The sequence below is a fragment of the Falco peregrinus genome, chromosome 4 (genome assembly GCF_023634155.1).
Source record: "Falco peregrinus isolate bFalPer1 chromosome 4, bFalPer1.pri, whole genome shotgun sequence".
NCBI lineage: Eukaryota > Metazoa > Chordata > Aves > Falconiformes > Falconidae > Falco > Falco peregrinus.
In genome coordinates this window covers 107,309,390-107,331,024 of record NC_073724.1, presented here as the reverse complement: position 1 = coordinate 107,331,024, position 21,635 = coordinate 107,309,390, and positions in this window count along the sequence as shown.

Here is a 21,635-nt window from a genome sequence, read left to right as displayed (position 1 = left end):
TTCAAAATTCAACCAGAACTTGCAGTATCTGAGAGCTCAAATAATTTTTGTGCCTATTTCCTTGCTCTGTTCAAAAACTGTGAATGAGTAACAGCTGCACTTAACACAACTTCTCAGCTGTCTTGCTTTGCAGCACAATTCCTGTATAAAATGTGAACAAGAGTTATAGAATTGTACTGAGAACTCTCATTGTAATGCAGTAGATTTGCATTTATTTTTTAAAGTATTTCCATTCAAACATTCAACTGTACACTTTTAAGCAGTAATTTTTTTTTATAGACTCTTCAAAATATTTCTAATGTTGTTGGTTTAGGTAAAAGGAGAAAATGCCGTATGAGAAACAAGACAAGTACACAGCCTCCCCAAACGCTACAAATATCAAAATCAAAAACCTGTTCTATGACCATCTTTTCTTAAAATAATCTTGAAGCATGGACTGGAGGTTGAAAAGATCCAAGTTCCATTTCTCGGACTGAAGTGTTCCATTTCTGTGTCAGGAGCGCTTCATATAACTGATGCCGTAAAATTAGTGACGATGTTTAAATCTGGGAAGAACAGATTAATTACACTAGAAAACCTGAACTAGCGTCTTAGTCCATACAGACCTCCGTCCATACGGTGACCGCATTATTGTTTTGCACAGGCTTTTTGGGAACAGAGCTTAGATGTTAAAAATAATGTTTCATTTTTTCACAGTTAATCAATGCCTGACAGTTTTGTACTATCATTGTTTTGGATATGATACATCCAAAAATGTGATTAAATTTTTAAAAACTAAGATGAAGAGAGACAACCTGCCTCAAAGAGCTTATGAGCTCATGATCAAAAAAAAAAAAAAAAAAAAAAAAAGCACCTTGCATAAGGAAAGGCTTAGGGGCTATAGGAGACACTCAGAGGCTTTTGCTTCTGTCACAGAAATTAGACCTCTGTAGCTGCATTTTGCAATTCCTACACTACAAAAAATCCCTATATTTTCATCATGTAGTGTACAGTGTACTAGTATCATGCAAATAACAGCACATTCTTGGTATATTACAATACTTGGAGATGTGTACTTATGTGGTTCTACCCCTATTCTGTAAATATTTAGACCCCTAGTTAGCATGCTAAATTTCATTTAAATTAGGATCCCAGCAGGCATTAAATATGAACTTCTCAGAATAAATTTGAAGCACCAGCTAAGTCATGAAAGCAGTTAAAACTAGGGATGTGGTCTGATCGTAAATGTTCACACCTGAGCCAGGTGATTAGGCTTCTGTAGTCAGGTAAGAGTCATAGATATTTGTGGGGACAGTTCATTTCATCTTCTGGAGCTTTTCAGAGACACTTAAGTCTTCTTAAAGAGAAGGACTTCTGTGATCTGAAGCACTTTGATTAAGAGCCGTGACTTTTTGCCAGTGAAATGTCTAGGATCGATGCCTAAAGTAAGAGGTCTGGAGAGTCCTAAATCTTTTAAATGCAGTATCAATGTGCTCTACTAGAGTGATTAAAAACATAGGAATCATAGTTTTGGAAATTGCACTGTAAGCATACTTTCTTTTCCCTTAAGTAAGGGTGTGCCACAATGTAATTAATCTCTGTGGTGTGTTATCAGATGTTTTGCTAGCTTAAGCTAAACCATCAGGTTTAAAAAAACAGTTGTCAAAATTGTTGGCTTACTAAATACAAGCATGTCTTGAAACAAATGTAGATGCAAAAGGGATCTGCAAACAGCAAGGTATGTGGTAAAGAAAGTAAGCAATAGAGTTATAACAGGAAATGCAGGAAAGGAAGCTAATCACAGCGCACGATATATTATTTCTTGCTCTCAGGTGCTAAAGTTGCCACAGGGCTAATATTGATACGGTAGCTGAAGTGGGCTCTAGACACATTTATCTTTATAAGTAGTCCAAAAGGGGGAAATAGATGGGTATTGAGTTATATTCATGAAAGTGATAGCTGCTTCTGGAACAGAAGTAATATATTTTATTTATTGTTCTTTTCCTGTTTATACTTTGGCTAATGCTCACTGAACTGCAGAACATAATAAGCTTGTAGCTGAGAAAATAAGCAGGAGCATCAGAACTGAGGAAAAAAAAAAGAAGAGAGATGCTTTCTGTTTTTATGCTCTACAGAGAATGCCGTTGCTTGCTGGACGACATCTTCAAAAACTTTCGCAGATATTTTGTCCTGTGGCTTTCAATGAATGCATCACCTCGAGGTGTCAAAGGCCACATATACTATGCATCCCTCAAGGCATAACCAGGAGACCTCTACGCAAACCCACTACCTTCCTCACAGTAGTTTTGTTCCTATGTTGTCCAGCCTCAGGACTAAGAAATAAAGGTTGTTTTATATCAAATATGGTATTTAATTATCTGCATATATGAAATATGTATTTCATATAAATATATAAAGTGGCTGTGTATACACAATTGAACTCAGTGCTGCTAGGTGTAATGAGATGACTGCCAGCCATTTAACATTCATGACAGTCAATGTATTGCAACAAGTCTGCCTGGAGAGTAGGAAGTTGCAGCCAGCGATGCTAAAGAGATGTTAGCATCTCTGAAATTCAGAAAGAGGTCATTAATAATTCTTCAGAAGTTTTAGAACTAATACCCTGATTAAATTGTGACTCCTAAATAATCATAGAAAAGAAGATAAAACCTGGATAGAACCTCAGGAAATTTACAAGTGAGTTTGGAGATCCCAACTGATGTGAAAATGCTGTGCATCACAAAGATAAAACAGGGGTTGAACCTAACTGTGGCACTTTCATAAGAGTTCATAATCTGGATAAAGTAGAGCTGACCCTGGAGTTGAGCTGCAGTGTAAGTGGAAGTAGGCGTGATTTTCTTGTGCTTTTGTGTAGCCTCTGCTGCCAACTTTAATTTCAGAAGAGACATCCTTCCTATGCAAATTCAAATTGTCTTAGTAAGGGTTAATCCTGCATCTACTTATTATATTCCCAAGCTTTTCTTCCTGTTTCTACTCAGTGCAATTTCCCACTAGGGACTTGGTTGTCCCATGAAGTCTCAAAGTTGACTCTTCAGCCTCAGAATATTAACAAACTCCTCTGAATTACCAATTTCCTTTCACAACCTCAGGTTAAAGGCACATAGGCATTTTTATATGGAATACAGTATTAATCAATTGCATTATACTTAGCTATCCCAAGATGAATTGGAAATGGCTAAATGGCATGGTATCAAACATGTAAAAGATAATCTTACTTACTTACTTACGGTGTCCCATCACAGCTAGATAAAGACTAAAACATAGCTTAAAAATCCACCCACTGTATAACAAATTTCCAGAGAGTTTTAGTTCTTACGGAGTTCCAGGTAATTTTATTTACTCTATCTCTTGTCCAACATGTTGTTCTGTGTCCTGCCCTGTCTACCTCTGCCTGTCAAACCACGCAGCTTTCCACAGGAAGCAGAGAAGCCCAATGTACCTATACCTAGCTGCATGCTTCTTGCACAAGCGTTTGTGCAACAGGAGGCAGGGAATAGTAAATTTTCTGTCTCCAAGCAGTGGCACAGGCAGAGTTAGTTTTCCAGAGCAGGCTGGTTGAAGCACTGGTGGAAACTTGAGTGCCAGCATTTTCCTGCTTCAGCTTTAGCTGGAATTTAAGTGGTTTGGGTGCCCACGTGTGGGCACATTGTTTTTTCACATTTCTGTAGGTGAATTGACTTCATAAGATTACTCTTGGGTGACAAAAGAGGGATTAAAACCAAAAGCTCTGTTAAACTTCATATTCAAAAAATCATGTGAAGTCAATAACCATAATACTATTTGTAGCAAAAAAGAGCCTTGCATTGGTGTAACCTGAGATACAATTCTTCCTTCTTTTCTTCTTTTGTTTATGTTTGAATCAGAAAATTCTTGGGTTGTTTCTTTAATTATGTCCTCTATCATTTCACTTCCTCATTAGAGCTCAGCAATAAAATTATTCAAAGCTTCCAAAATATAACTTTACTTCTCCAAAATACATATGCCCCTTTGACATGGGATAACCTATATAACCAAAGTAATAGAATAAATCTCAAAAATTGTTTTAGCAGTCTGCAAAATCCTATTTTGTAGTAAAATAATAGTCTGCCACATAATCTGGGAAAGAGAAAAGCACAAATAGGTCTTTCAAGGCATTATTTGTGTATGAATTTTAAAATGGCATAAATATTTTCCATGTCTGCTCACATTTAATAGCTTTTATATCAAAACTGCTTAGCTTAAAAAGGATTAGTCGTTTTCCTTGGTCTTTCTGCCTACCTAAAAGTTAGACCAAGCTACCTTCTATACAGGAATGAGCTGCATTAACAAAACTTCTGCTGTGAGAACATGAGGCTACACTGACAACGGGAGTTGGGCTCTGGACTCTGCATTGAATCTGTCATACTTGGTGTGTATATAAGCTCTGTGTAGCACACATCAGATTTCAGTATGGTACTTAATTAAACTTCCTGTTGTAACATTAATCTCCATTTAGCTTTTACTGCTCTTTCCAGGACATATTGTTATCTTACATTTGCGCCCAGAATGTAAAGACTAACTCTTAAGCCACACTGAATTATTCATCATCATTAAATTCTTTAAAATCAGAAATTATCCAATTTTTCTTCATGACCCCTTCACAACCAAGTGCTGATTTTCCACAGTATTTTCTTTGATGCATTCACCAATTTACTTGGTTAAAATACAAATTTTAGACTATGCGTTTTGCATCAGATACTCAAACAGCATAAATCAGCATGCCTGCATTAGATCTGGTGAAGGAATTCAACTTAGAAACTGTCAAAGCCCTAACATTCTTTCATTCTCCCAGTCCTAAAATGTGTCATTTAAGGAGAATAAATGCAGGGCCATTGTTTCCCAGGAAGCCTGGAAGACTCTCACATTTGTACGTTTGGGTCTGGATACTTGTCTAAATAGTGAACTGCTCTCAAGGTGTCAAACAAAACCAGTGTTTCACATTTGGCCGATTGAAAAGGGCTACTCTCGGGGAAGAGAGCATGACTCTGAAATGAGAGCAGCAAAAAGATGGTCAAGAAGCCCAGAAGTGGAGATTTGCCATGCAAATACTCAATTTAAACCTCAGTAGATTTTAATTTATTACTCGCTATTCAATAAAAAAAGAATCAGAATTAAGCCAAATCAATAGAGAAACTTGTATGGAATATGAAAAATAAGAGCTCACCACTTTAGTTGAGCATTATCTTCTAAAAGAAGAGAAGCGTCCCTAAATTGAACTGTTACAAATTCTGGGCTGTTTAACAGATTAAGAAAACATTATTTACTACAGAGCAAAACTTTCAAGTTACACAAACTCTTTCTATGTTCGCCTGAAGTGACAATTTGAAGATGCATCCCTTAACTAGACATGGAAAGATGTAAAAGGCCTAGTTCCTTGTGTTTTATGCTAACTCCAAAGAAGCAAATTTATTCATGTCAGTAAAAAGCAAAGACTTTCTAGTCCTTGATTTTGAGAAACTCTGGCTGAAATATTGCTTTGTCAAACAGCCTCATTTGTTCTGTCAGTTGTAGTTGCTGGTGGTGTGTTCATCCCTAGAGGTGTCTGTCATTGAGCAGAGCCTCCAGTTCTATAAGTATTTAACAGAACAAAAAATGTCCTGAAATCCACTCACAGAAAATTAGTTTTATATGAGTTAATCTCACATAAAATATGAATGTTAAGATGATGGTGTCTTTTGTCATAGTAATCTAGATACATATGAGGAACATGTTCATTTAATCACATGCCCAGAGCCTGTTAATCACTCTGCCCTAAAATTAATCTCCAGATATGCTGTCTTTGAAATTCTGGCCATAAAGCATCTTTACAGGGTTATGGTAGGGTGTGATTTTCTCATGACTTCTGCCACCCTTAGGCTAAAAAATAATAGCTACGTTTTCACTTTGAGGGGCCAGTGCACTTACAAGGAAACATAACAACAAAAAAATTGCATAGTGAGGTGCTATCTGTAGTACTGTTTGCCATAAAACTTAAAAAAATCAATGACTGGTCATGCAAAAGTAGATTAATGAGGTAGGAACCAGATTACCAGACATATCTCCAGAGCAGCGCAGCAGGTGACAGGAGGGATGAAGGAAGCAATGACTAGAAAGCAGAAGGCCTGGCAGTGACACCAATTCCATGGTTACATTTTTGGGTGCCACTGGGAGCCTCTGCTGTAAACATGGAAACCTGGCTGGGTTTGCTTCGTCATCATCTGTTGGTCCTGTTCTTCTTCACTTATTCACAACACATCTCATGTGAAGCCAGAACTGCTAGATTCCTGTAATATTTCCAATTAACAGACCAACAAATATCTGCTAAATTAGCATACAAATCTGAGTAAACAGATTAGGTATTCTCTCTAAGATTCTCTCTAAGATAACATGTTAAGTTTGATTCCTGATAGAATACAAACAATGAATGAATAAGACACTTGTTCCAAGCAGCAGAAAAAAGTGGAGTGGGATGAATAATATGAATATTAAAATAATCTTAAATATTATATATATTTTAAATTATACATTATACAAACATATCTATTATATAATTTTATATAACATTTTATATAAATTATATAAATGTATTAACTCTCCCCAAATTAATACTTTGGTTTAAGGAATGTTACTACTACCCTGACTCTACTCAATGATGTTCAAACTGCATCATTCCTCTCTCAGCTAGAAGAAAATTTCCGCCCCAGTCCCAAATCCCAGATTCAGAATACATAACCAATATACATCAATTGGATATGTTGAAATCTACTGGCAAAACAGGAAACATTTAAGGTTAAAAATTATAAACGAAGCTTTTCTTGTTTGACTTTGTATTTGTTCTTACATTTGTACATTTTTCTTATCAGTAAATAGCATTTTTTCCCGTAGTCTTTAACCCTAGTCTCTATTGCATGACCATTCTGCCATGAGTTATATTTGCTTTTTAGCATGTTTTCTTTCTTGGTTCACTCCTCTTTCTCTGGTCTTTCAAAATGTGATGTTCATTCCTGCTTTTTAAGTAATGAAAAGTGATCAACAGTGTATTTGTGTGAAGGTCCTCTAACACAACAGATAGAAAATAAAAAACATGATAAGAAGCTGATGTGTTTGATATGACACTTATTAAAAAGTCACCTATATTCTGGAAAATGAAGTACTGCAATTTCCAGGATAATATATGATGTTGTTTACAAAACACTTTGTTGTATATCTAGTTCTATTCACCCTTTTACAAGCAAATGGGGAAAATGAAGATGACCAAAGACACCATGTCTGATCCAAAAGGAAATTTGAACTGGAGCCACAGCTCTGTGCTTTGAGCATCATTATGAAATCAAAGCAAAAGCAGTTTTTGAGTAACCAAAGCATAAATACAAAATCAGTCTTAAACCAGAAAATGATACTGACTTATATTTAGATGCATCTCAAAGTCTGATACATTTAACTTGCTCTCTGTTACTAATGCAGGACTTTGCTTGTCAGAATAGGTTTCTATCTCTGGTATAAACCTCAGTCAGTGAATGTTCCAAAGCATTAGCAGTTGTTTAGAAATTATATGAAGAATGTTCCATTTCACTAGAACATTAAAAAGCTTTCAAATAGTACAGAATGCAATTACCCAAATAAGAACCAGGTCACAGCACTAGAACTGCTGTCCTGACCCATGCAAAAGCAGCAGTTGTTTTTTTTTAATGGTGACTGATGTTGAAGATGTGACACAGTGACTCAGAAGATCTGTACACTGTGCAGGAGTGAGCCGGAGAGGAGAATCAAAAGACATTTTTAAGGATTTTAAGGAGAAAATTAAAAATGTGAGTTAAGGCTTGCAGGTTTTTTTAAATGTATTTATCACTTTCAAGCTCTGTGCAATCAAGCATGCAAGAATTATGAGGACAAGGAGCAAGTAATCAAGAGGTCATTTAGTCTATCATAACAGTAAGGAAATGCAACAGAAAGCGCAGACTTGAAGTTTTTCCTTGTTTTCCTTTCAGTCTAGTGATGGCTCAGTGTAGACCATGGTCTGAGTTTTGAATTTGTGACGGTTCGTGGCAAGTGTGAAGTGACAATAGTTTTTTTTCTTAGACTGGCCTTGTTGTTTTAAAAAGACAAGAAATTAATCTCACTAGAAACTGCACTTTCTTATTGAAGGTGGTTCTGTCAAAGTTGATCTGAACAAAACCACCCAAACATTTGTTGGAGGATGTGGTTACCTTTTCATTTTAAACATTTCATGGTGTAAAGCCTTTGTTACCTCTCACCCACTTTTGATATGTGGGAAAGCAGCCTGATGGTTATGGAAACATAACTCATAGACCAGTGGTGATGTGGCAAGTATGCATGTACTGTAGTGGAAATTACTTTTCTTCCTTTTTGAGTGATTATCTGAGTGGATTATACTAATCTTAAAGATTTCTATGTGTTTTACTCATCAGGAGGAAAAGAGAAGAAAAAAAAAAGAAAATAAAAGAAAAAGGAGATCTATAGCCGGTCTGAAATCTTTTAGCAAAGCATGCTGGGAGCTGAGGATATAGACTAAGCTCCAGGAAACTCCTGCACAAATCACAGAACCAGGAATATTCATTAAGTAAGATCTAGTTGTTGAAATAGCGAGTATAAATGTATTCTCTTTTTCTGCCAATGTCCTGAACAAACTGGAAGATTTTCTCGATGTCTTTGCTCTATACGAAAGGATCAATGCCCCACCAGAACTAGTGCAATTTAATTTCACCTGGGCTGGGATAAATATTTAATGAAAAGAACAGGAGGATGCATTGATTAATTAAAACCAAAACCAAGGCTACCTAATTAAAAAAAGAGTTGTCTTCATGGGAGATATTGCCCTTGAAGCAAAGAAGGCCAACATGATCTAAGGCTGTACAAGAGTGTAGCTAGCAGGTATAGGAAAGTGATCCTGCCCCTTGCCCTGGTGAGACACATCTGGAGTGTGTGGCCAGTTCTGGTCCCTCCAGTACAAGTAAGACATGAGTCTAGTGGAGGCCACCAAACTGGTCAGGGGCTGGAGCTCAGAACATACACAGAGACTGAGCAAGCCGGGTTTGTTCAGCCTGGAAAAGAGAAAGCAAAGGGGAAGCCTTATTGCTGTCTACAATCACCCAATCAAAGGACATCAAGACAGAGTTAGACTCTTCTCGGAGGTGCACAGCAATAGAGAGAGCAGCTATGGACACAAACTAGAACATGCAAAGTACCAGAACAGTTTGCTCTGACAGGCTGTAGGTTTTCCATCCTTGGAGATGTTCAAAACTCAGCTGGATGAGTTGATGGGCTTGGATTAGGTGGCCTCCAAATATGCCTTCCAACCTAAATTGTTCTATGGTTCTGTGGTTCTGTGACTGCCCTAGCACCTAAAAACAGGTGGGGATGACAGCTAGATACACTTGAATGGAGGTAAATGAAAGCTTGTGTTTCTTTAAAGAGACATTTAGACAGTTTTTATATATGAACATATAATACATATATTTAGGCTACATATGCAGGTATATATATTCCAGGATAGGTAGAATTGCAATATATTACAAAAGTAATTGCCACACTATCACTCTGATGGAGCATTTCTTGCTCTTTGGGTCAAATTTCTGCTATTGCAGGTGAGGTGTTTCTGTGACAAGTCTGCGGCACAGACATAGCATCAAGTTGTCAGATAGAGGGAAATGTATCAGGCTAATGTGAAAAGTTGATCAGCTGATCAGCCAAGATACAGCTAACCTGTGGGGTCCAGAACAATCTTTCAGGCTCTTCTGTGCACTCTACGTACATCCTGGGTTCATCTCGGGATGAGACTGTGTACCATGACTCACCTGTACCCTTTTCTCTATTAGAACAAAACAGGAATGTGGGCAGAGAGGAAGCCACAGTATGATTCAGGAACTAGGGCTGGGAGGCATACCATAGTATGTTTCAATACAGTGCAGGGAACATGAGTACAAGTGCCAGAAATGCCAGGTCTAAACTGGCACTAATAGACTTTTCTGACTAAAGTCATGCCTGGGATTCCTGGTGATTTTGTGATTTTGATTAAGGAAATTGTGAGAAGATGCAAAATAACCTCAGAAACTTTGTTGCAATTCAAAGTTTTATTAGGGTGCTTATGTTGGGTTTAATAATGGAGCAAAGTTCTAATGTAGAAGTCTATCCCAAATATTTTCACGTTAGTATCTGCTGGTCCAGCCTTAGCATTTGTCATTCTGTATATTCTGAATTAGCCTAGTGCCTCCTTCATTGAATCTATGCTCAATGGTTCACGTAGGTATCTCTCAAAAATGTGCCACAGCATTAAGCACATTTGTAGATGCTGAATTATTATTTGCTTTTGTGTCTTTGAAGCTGACCAGTGGCTATAGGATTCTTTGACTGCTCCTTTGATTATCTCATCCCTGGAAAAATAAGAAATATTGGTGCTTCTTTTTATTTTAAAAACATCTTAAAGCAAAAAAATTGATTTAGAAATCCATTTTCAACAATACACGTAGTATACAGTTTGCTAGAAAAAGCAAGGCTCTATTTTCTGTCCAGAAACAAAATGTAAGGGTAAAGGTATATCTAATAGAAGAACACAAAGGAGAGGGAAGATAGGACTCGAGATGTCAGTAGGAAACAGATCTATAAATGCAAACCACAAAGATCCTGTTCTTTCTGACATCAAAATGAATGGTACTCAGTTACATTTACTGCTGCTCTTAGTGGAGCTGGTTTTTCCTGCCATGTTGAATGAGAAGGGGATCAGCAACCTCTGACATGGACTGGGAGGAAAGTTCAAACCTCTTCCCTTTTCCAGAATGGGAAAGTGCCGGCAAAGTAAGAAATTAAAATTCTCTAATTAAAGTCCTGGGAAAAATTGAGCCACCGAATTAATTAACAATTGTGATTGATGAACCTGGGAGTCTGAAGAGCTATTTATGACTCTAAATCACACACAGTGTTCTTCCTCTTATTAATATTTCATTATTGTTTTTCTTTTTAAAAAGTTACACAGACAATTCCAAGAGATATCCATTAAAAATGTCTCTTAAATATTTTATTGAGATATTAGACTGAGAAATAGATTTCTTGACAAAGAATTAAATACTATGTCTAAGTAATAAGATTTTTTCAGAAATCGTTTCTCTGACATTTTTAATGGTTATTGCCTTTTTCATTTGATTATTGTAAGTTAGCTCCCAAGGTAAAGAAACCTTATATGTATCTTTTCCTTTTTAATGCTTATATTAAAGAGCCTTTTGTGGCTTCACAGGCAGTTTAATTCTCCTTTCCTTTCTTTGCCAAAGGAAATAGTTGGAATTTTTTTCTTTTCTTGCTTCTTCATACAGATGATCTGTTTTTGCTGTGCACACTTCTCTGAGTCAAATTTTGCATTAGAGAACTGAGATTCTTTTAGCTTGCAAGAGCACATGACAGAAGCCACCAGAAAATATTTTTTTCATAGACTGAGACTGCAGGCATAGGTCAGTAGACATATTACCACACGGTATGTGTTTTCCTCTTTATAAAATCTGGAGTTATCTGTAAGGATTTAAATGATGGCAGTAAACATAAGGGTAGTATTAAGTTTTATGCAAACTGCTTCACTTTGGTTGTGTCCATAAAACAACTTAGCTCTGAGAACTACTGTTTGTGCCTCAGCTCCCATGTAGCCAAAAACACCTTTTATTGCTAGAGATTTACACAAAATATAATGTGCTATATTCTTCAGAATTCCAGAATGTGCAATATCAGCTAATACACATCGTCTTCCAAAATTCCTCGGTTACATATTCATCTTGTGAATGATGAGACCTTCCAAAGCTTAGAGATTAAATGGTTTTGCTCTCTGCTATTTCCTTCATTCTGTTAGCCACTTGAAAAATAACCTGGTTAGAACTGTAGGCAAAAATAATAAAACAACAAACTAAATTACGTTCACAGGAGAGGCTGTGGAAGTCATCAGTTAAAAAAATGCTACTCATAGCTGCTTTTACAGACTGTCTGCATGCATGTAATTACGAGAATATGTAGGTGTTTTGAACACTGACAAGATAAAATGAGGCTGTCAAGTTTTCCAGTTCTGAATTTGAGAAAGGTAGGTTGGGAGTCATTAAAAGTTATTATTTTTTTCCATTTGTACATCTGACCAAACTAAGGATCTGTTGCTTTCAGCATCTTTTCCATAAGTCTTGTCTGACTCATATCCTCTCATCTGATAAGTGACACGATCCTGGTTAGTAGGTCTCTTACTTCATGGGGTCAAATCTTAAAAAGACTGCTGTGTGGCAAAACAATTACTGTGTTCTTGCTCTCATCTCTCATTATCATAAAAGTAAGATTAAAGTATGCAAAAGAAACACTCTTTATGATCAAAATAATATGTGCCTGCTTTGTTACTTCTTTTTATCGATTTAGGTTTGTTATTTAAGGTTGATCTTATGCTTTTACTTTATTAATTTTTTAAATATGTCATTAGTCTTTGCATATTATGCAGTGTGCTGTGAGCTACAGCTAAAAAGCTCTACAGCCACCCTTCAGATCTTCTAAGGATGGGATGTCCAGCTCACTTGTTTTCTGTGGGCAAGGGCAGAGGTGCGATACCAAGCAAATGCAGTTCTTTGCCTCCTGGAGCAGCCTGGTTCTGCAGGAGTACCACCAGTTCCATCAGCATGAAGCCCAAGATCATAAGCCCTCCCAGGACTTGCTTGGCCTCACACAGGAATTACAGTTTTGGCAATTGAGTAGAAAAGATGGGAGACTATGAGAGCCAGGGGAGGGGGATTTAGGTTTCAGGACACGTAGTACGTCCCTCTCTCCTAGGTGTCAGTAGCAGTAACTGGAAAAGCTCTGGCCTGTCTGCTCCTGTTTTAACCCCTCAGGCCACTGCCAGGACATGCGTGAGTCCACACAGGAATTAGTACTACACTGTAAAAAACCCAGGCTTCATCTAGTTGTCTTGAGTGTAAACAATATACAAACATTGTAGTAAAGGTCTAGCATACTCAACAGCAGCTGGTAATTAACCTTGGCTGTCTTGGCAGCCGTCACTGTCTTGCCTTCAGTATTATTGGCACGAGCTGGGTACGTTGTGCTATTTTGATTGCATCTGCATAAGCTGCAGCAATACCTCCATAAGCATAAACACAGCGTGAACATATACACAAAACATGAGTAGGCGCCGTTGTCCATTTTCACCAATCAGATAAACAATGTGCCCTTGTCTTATTCATATATAAGGGGAAATAAATGTTTAAGTATGGTCAAATTTAAGATTTGGAGAGCTTGGCAGGCTATATTATGTGATTTTGGAGACTGGACTTTTCCAGGGAACCCTTATTCACCATCTGTGTGGTACTTTATTTTCGGTCAAAAGTTACAGTGTGTTTTCAGCTGCTCTATCAGAGCTGCTATTTTAACTGTTTCTTGATGGCAGCTTGGTCTGCCAAACTCATTAGATGTGATAACACTAACTAAGAGATAGAATAAGACAGCTAGGTAGGAAATTAAGTTATAAATATTTGCAAGCTACATATTTGTGAGTAAGAGCAATGCTGACTGCTTTGGAAGTGGGGTAGGCAATACACATACAATGAAGCATTCTGTTTTCCTAATGGAGCATTGCACAGATAGAAATCAAATCACCCATCCCCATTTTACTATTTTTGCACCAACCGCTCCAGGCCACTTACATTTTCACCCCTTGAGAAGCAGAATGAAACAAAACAATATGATTGCTGTTAACCAGGTCATGCCTTCATCTCTGTGTCTGTGAGAACATCAGTATCATTCTGATGCTCTGCTCAGACCTGTATGATCAAAATATTTAGTAGCATCAGAAAATACTTCTCAAATGTAAGTAGTGCTTTTATCTGAAAGAGTCCTAAAAAGCATACCAGAGGCCCAAACAGCTACATACGTATTAAGTCCATGCACAGATACCATCATCACATACTGCTGTACAACATCCCCCCCTTTTGTGAACATCCCCATATGAGACTGCCTCCATAATTCCCACTGTATTTGCTTTTTTCATTTAAGAGTTGCCCTAATATTCTGATTTGATCTGTTTCAGTGTCTTGCACTTGTTTTCTTTTCTTTCTAGTTGGCTTGAGCAGGGGATCTGATCCTGAGAGGGACCAAATTGTCTGTTCTTACAATTGATTAGGTCTCATTTTAGACAAATTTGCCTTCAGGTATCTCTATGATATTGGGAACAAATTGCATTTGTTGTTTTGTGTATTGTTTTCCAGTGACATATAAGTCTTATGCCATCTGCCATCTCTTGTGGACAAACAATTGTGTTTTGTTTATTGTTACTTATTTTCATTTCACTGTTCAGTCCTCCTGTGACCTTGGAGAAAGTTTTCCCCTCCTCATTAACTGCTCCAATAAAAATACCACTCCCATAAAGAACAGTAACAATTTGCATTTTTACAAATTAATTTTCCTAAACCGACACTGCACATTTATAAAATGTGAAAACTTGACTGAATTTTGTAGAAAGGAAGATAGGGACAGGAGACATTTGCAAGCAGCTTTTTGCCACTTATGGTAGTACCTGCCAAAGTGAGAAAAACCCTGCTATAGGGCAAGTTTGTGGTGGTCACTATAATTTTTGCCTCCTTCTACCTTCTTCTGAGTGGGTGAAAAAGGGGTTTTTGTTGGTTTTTTTTTTCTTTTTAGTTTCCTTCTTTCCCTTTTACCTGATATTCTGGCTGATGCTTTCCCCACCCATCCAGCTGGCCCTTTGCAGCAGCAATTAGCAGCTAACCCTGACTGCCTTTGAATTTAGTGGAATTTTTGAGGCAATAATAATGATTTCCAAAACCTCAGGTATTCTGAGCAGAAAATGATAAGGAAGGTATGAGAGAAGAAAAAGTATTTGAGAAGGTGGATCATAAATCTGACTGGGCTCTGGATTCTTTTAAAGACAGGGAATGTTCTTTTTTCCTTCTTGTTCTAACAGAGAAATGACAAAGAAATGGTAGAGACCATGGTAAAAACTGCAAGGTTTATGTTGCCTAATATTGGTAGGTATGTTGCTGTCCGCCTCTTCTGTGTATCTGGTCAGTCCTTGGCATATACCCATTTGGGGTTGTGCCTGGACACAAACATGGGGGTTATACACACTGTGCATACTCCACTATTTTCTGTTTCATAAATGCGATCATGTGTTATTCCAAATAGTGTTGTAACATAAGCAGATGATCATAGCATGGATGCTGCTACTTAGCACAGACTCATAGAATCATAGAATAGTTTGGGTTGGCAGGGTCACCTAGTCCAACCCCCCTGCCACGGGCAGGGACATCTTCCACTAGACCAGGTTGCTCAGAGCCCCATCCAGCCTGACTCTGAGTGATTCCAGGGATGGGGCATCTACCACCTCTCTGGGTAACCTGTGCCAGTGTTTCATCACCCTCATCATAAAAAAAATTCTTCCTTATATCTATTCTGAACATGTGTGTTATTTTATCAATGATACTAAAAAAGGTGCCATGTAAAGGACATCCCTACTGCTGGCTACTGAGATGAATGGGGCTATCTTGTATACACAGACTGGACAATGCGAGCTAAGCATGGCCTGGCTCCCGGCACCTGCCAAAAACAGAGGAAAAGCAGAAAACTGTTGCCTCTTACACAGCACAGAAAAAGTGGATCACTTTTTACCGAAACAAATGTTATTCTAAGTAGTCTTTTCCTGCTTTTTGACATCCTCCTTGTCCACAGATCGGTGCTGGCAGGCATCTTGCAACGCACTAAATACAAACCTGTTGTTTATATTTGGTGCCATCCAGGTGGTAACTTTTGCCTAGTTGATGCTGTCATTTTTCAGAGGGTGAGGGAATTCCAAAACAACAGCCAGAGTGAAGGTAAGTGCAAACTCTTCGTTGACAGTGTCCCCCTGGCCAGCAGTGCTATGCTGTCTGCTCAGAGGCCTGAATAGAATGTTTGGTCTCTATCACTTGTGTTCTGTTCCACTTGGCAGAGGAGTGAGCTAAAGCACTGGCCCAGTGGGCTTTGTTTCATTCGTGGGCTTGTTTATACAAACAACATTGATAATGTCAACATGGCTTTAAGTGTTTGCTAACTCGTTCTGGCTTTGAAACAACAGTTATAAAATACTGTAGCATTTTCACAAACCTGTATTTCCTCATTCATCATAAAGTGGGCATAGTGATAACGTTTTAAAAACAACAGGGACACTCCTCACTAAACCATAGCAGTGTAGAAGAAAACTTGGCTAAGCGTCAAAAGTAGACTGGGGATCTCTCTGAATTTTTGAAGCTATAACTAGCTCATACATTGACTATTTTTTCTGAGCTAGATATAGTTACATCACTTTTGTTCATTCATTGCAGAATGCAAAAAATACCAGCCCAAAGAGGGCTGTGGGTAGGGGAAATGTATCTTATCAATTGCAAGAGTTTGTGGGAAAAAGTGCTATTGAATTGCAAGATATTATTAATATTTAATTACTATCTGTGAAAAGTGTCAAGATATAATCAACTTAGGCCTCTGTTGATAGATGCTGTCTTTATGTTTTCACAGGACAATAACATCTACATACTTATTTTCATGACCTTGACCTTGGCTGTTTATTACATGTATAATAATAGTGCAGTAAAACAGTCTTCACCCAGCAAGGTAGGGAAACATTCTATAAATTTAAGCACACCATGCAACACTGAAATTGGTTATCCCGATTTTTTTTTTCCCATTATCAAACTGAAGCAGGACCCTAGGAAGAATTCATAATACACTTATTTTTGTTGCTTTAAAGTTTTGAATGTTTAACATTTTTTAAGTCATTTAATGTGCTTTGCCTTACAGCAGTTGTACACATATGTCACAAAATATATCGAGCATCCTGATCAATTTTGTGAATCAACAGCACAAATTAAACCAAAACATAATGTTCCTTGAATAAAGCTAAGTCAGTTAAATGCAGGTTTCAAGAGTGGTCAAAACTGCCAGTTCCTTTTCCTTATCCTTTCTGATTAATATCCTAGAGTTTTGGTATAAGTAGAAAAAAACCCACCAACAAAACAAAAAGAGGATATTCCTTTATGTTTTTTGGCGAAAACACCTTGTCAATTTAAAATTGTTGTTTAAGTGTCACCAGGCTATTTAAACGCGACATTCTGAGGCAGAGTCTGATTAACAGGTGCTGTGGGAAATTTTAGGTAAGCATGTATGTTTTGCATAAATTCTTACTGGCTAATGTGTATTTGTACGAGCAGGAACATGATGAGCTAGTAGAAAATCTGTAAAATAACTTGATAACTTTAATTTAATTTTTTCATCCAACAAAACTATAGAGATTCTAACAAACTTTTCAAAAAGGTAGATTTTTAGGTGGACAGTGATTTAATGGATGCATTCACCTGAACTGAGCAGGCACTGCTCTAGGCATGTTAATTTTCTCATGTGTCTGTGAAAATGAGGTGTTACAATTGTGGCCTTTGTCACACTCAATATAAGCCAGTGTAAATACTTAATTTCTGTAGTAGAATGAGTATCCAGAACTTGTTCTTCCACACTAACGTAGTTTGTAACCCTCCAATATTCAGAATTTAGTCTTTGAGCACAGTTGCCAATGACTGTTTTAATAAATCAAAAAGAAATGACAGCCTGTACTTCTGTACAGTACTCTGAAGGAGAGTCTACAGACTCTTTATACAGAAGTGTAAATCACTCAAATCCTTCTCTAGGTTGTTACCAGAAGTCAATAAAACAGTGAGAACAGTTGTTGGGCAGAGGTGGTGATGGCACCTGTGAGCTAGGTAAACATGGCCCGGAGGCATCTGAGGGGTGTCCTACTCTTGTAAGAAGGAACCTGGTGGTGGGGACAAGCACAGCACAGAGGGGAAGGTGCAATGTCTACCTTTTATTTGCTATTTAACTGACCCTCAGGGAGTGCAGCTATCTAAGGGACTGCAGGCAGGGACCTGGCAGGTGGCATGGCACCTCACATGGCTGGGCACATACAGGGGGTCTGGGGCATGCTTGGGCTGCTCCTCACTGTTGGAGCTTACCGTTTCCTCAGCAGTCAGGGAACTGCTTCTACATCTTCTTGGTCTTCTGGGAACTTTGGAGAAAATCTGGGAAGAGTTCTAAGAACTTTGGGGTGTTCAGAGGAGGCTGCTGAGATGGTGGGGCAGGAGCACCTGCCCCATGAGGAGACACTGGGGGAGCTGGGCTTGGTCAGCCTGGGACAGAGATATCTTTGGTGACACCTAACAACAGCCTGACAACAACAAAGGAGAAGTTACCAAAATGACAGAGCCAGCCTCTTTACTTATATGCAAAGTGGGGGAACAAGAGACAATGTTCTTAACGAAGACAGGAGAGGTACAGACTGGGCATAAATAAAACCCTTCACAAATGAGAATAGTTAAGCCCTAGCACAGTCTGCCCAGTGAGGTTGTGCAGTCTGCATCCTTGAACATTTTCAAGACCTGACTAGAAAAAGCCCTGAGCAACCTAGTTCAAATGCAGTGTTAAACCAGCTTTGAGCACCATGTTAGACTAGAGACCTCCTAAGGCCCTTTCCAACTTGAATTATCCTATGGTCCTAAGAGCAAGTCTCTTCTGAGATATCACAATACTGTTACAATTATTTATGTATGCATGCACATAGTCATATTTCACATGAGACAGTACCACACCTAGTGTCTTCCTGGCCTAAAATCTGGGTGGGTGTGGGGCAGATGGCAGGCTGAGAACAAGAGTGGCTTTGCAGCTGAAAGTGGCAGTAGGTTCAAAAGGATGAAGCTGACAAAAGATTTATTTTCCATTCAGAACCACACAATTTCGGACATACAGGTGCTCAAGTAGTATAATAGATGTAACAGAAATCTGAAAAAGGGTAGGCTGAAGAGACAGAGCACAATTACGCTGGCTCAGACCATGCCCTGTCATCCAGGCTGCAGACCGACATCGGCAAGCTCAGCCTTGCACCGTTTGGAAAGAATTTTGGTTTCCCTCTCAAAGAGCTGGAGCTGTTGTCATACACAGGATTCTGAGCTCGATGAACAGGTAATCTGCTCTCTGAGGCAATTACTGTGTTCCTGAGGCACTGAATGAGGTCTCAGGGACCCAGAGCAATATATTTCAGTAAATATAAATGATGTTGCTAGACCATGCCATTCTTATACCATCTCAGCATGTTGGGATCAGCAGCTACTATTATAGTGAGTAGTAAACAACAAAGAAAGTTTTAAAAATGTACAAACATGCCTCACAATCACATAAATTGCATTGGTTGGATTTTCCTTTCATTTAAACTAGCTTAATCTATTTGACTTCTTGAAGCGAGCCCAGTTTGCATTCATGGTTTAGCCTTGGGTTTCCACATACTCACCCTGTGCCTTGCTCAACTCTCTCCAAACCTGGCCACATTTCTAATATCCTTACACCCTCCCTATGACCTCCCTACTGCTGTTCTTGATGGAGACTCCTCCTTTTTTTTTTCCAGGTCACTTCTCAAAACTACCTTTTTCCATGATGCCTTTTCACAAACCAAAAAAACTTAATATACTTGGAAGAAACTGCATGCATTGTTTGAATACTATGCCTTTGATCGGTAGACCTTGTGCTTTAGTAGCCTTCTGGGAGCTTAAACACACTAACATGTTGACAGCATTCAGTAAATAATTCAGTTGGAAAGCTTCCAATTAATTTACTCAGTGAAATATCAGCCTTGCATTACAATCAATTTAGATTTGGTTAGGAGAAAATAGACCACATATTAGTAATTTTCTGACATCAGATGATATTATTTTACTCCAGTCTCTAAATGTCATACTTCAACTATGGCCTTGTATTTTTTTAAACCTATATGTGAAGGACTGCACACTATGTGCTTATGGAAGGATTAAGATGGGAAAGTTTTAGTGTGCAAAAAGAACCTTTGTATTGAATTCTGATTAGAAAGAACATTTACGTTACTTGTGAAGTTACTCCAACTCATTTGTTACATAAAAGCTATCTTGATAGAGTGTAAACAAGACATAGAACACTGAAAAAAACAACTTCTGTTTGTTTTCTTGTTTATAGGAGTACATGTAAAACTACTCTTAGATTTCAGGTGGACGTTTTCGTTATTAACATGTCTTGTCTAAACAAATTAATGCTAGTGATAAAATTACAGGGTTTTTTCACTTGAAAATGAGTAAATAATCTTCATTGAGCATGATTCAAATTTCCTAGTACTATGTAATCTACTGGCACGCTATCTTGTACTAAAGAATCCTGCTTGTCTAACCTTGATTTAATTGTGCTCTGTGCATAAGCAGTGACCTCACTTGGGTCATGAATCGCTGAATCAATGGAGCAAAAAGTACCACGTTTGACCTTGCCATTAATGGCAAAGCCTTAAAGAGTGCCGTATTATGTTCTTCTATGTAATAGGTATATTTTCCTGACATTAGGTAGTTTTCATTGAAAAAAAATAATTTAAAAAAAGACAACTGATATTCTGAATGCTGCCCTCTCCCTCCCCTTTAACCCAGCAGGCTGTCCCTGAAAAAGTTCAGTTCAACTAATTACAAGCTAGGATTTATAATATTAGCAAATTTTTGCTGGAGTTTTGATTGCAAAATCGCACAAAATAGGAACTGTATTAAACCCGCAAGATAGTGGTCTTATAGCATATTTGAAATTTTAGTTAAAATTTTTAGTCCATTCAACAGTTTTATTGTAGTGGGATTATACAGGCATTTAATGTGACTGTAAGATCCAGCCAGCTGACAATGAGAAAACTAGGGAATGTTGCTGCTGCTGCGTTTATCCCTTCAGAAATAAAATTGTACTTTCACGAATAATATACCTTACTTACACATAGAATGCCACTTGACCTGCATCACTGGCTTTCCTGTGGCATACCATGGGGCCCATGTCATCGTTTTTATTTGCTTGCTTTTTTACAGTTCACAGTACTGAATAATAATGTGAGAGTGGTTGCTTTGTATAATCTGATCCCGAGAGCATGTCACATGCCTTGGGATATGGCATGAGAGCACACTGAAGTGTCTGATGTGTTTGGATAAGGCTAGAGGACATTGTAGGGGCAGCCAGTGCCAAATCTGGAGCAGCCTGGTTTACGCTATTGATAGGGAACACCTGTCAGAGAGAAGCGCCCCTAAAACCACCCTGGATTCTGCACTGTAGGGAGCTAGGGGTTCACCCTAGAAGACATCCCATGGTGTGCACAGTCAGGAGATCCAACCAGCTCCAGACACCAGCATGGGAGTTAAGTTATCGATGGTGTACCTGCACCTAACATCCATCCTGCATCACGCTGTGGTACATTTTGCTTCATTTACCGGAGTCAGATGCAGAGCTGGAAGTAATAAACCGCAGTGTGTTGTTATTGGTTTGTGTTTATCTCATTACTTCAAACTGTGTTTGTTATTTTGTTTTTGGACAACCCAACAGTGTGTTTGGGAGCTGTGAGGACATTCAGGCTGATGTGACAGTGAAGCAGCTTGTGGGAAGACACACTGTGTAAACATGCCATTTGCTATCAAATTTGCAGTTGAACAAAATGAATTCCCCTCCTGATTGTGAGTGGAGATGTTTTTCTTTGAGAGGACACAGAGAACGGAACTGTGTTTTTCTGCATTTCCATTTTGCAGGTGGACAATGTTGGTGTC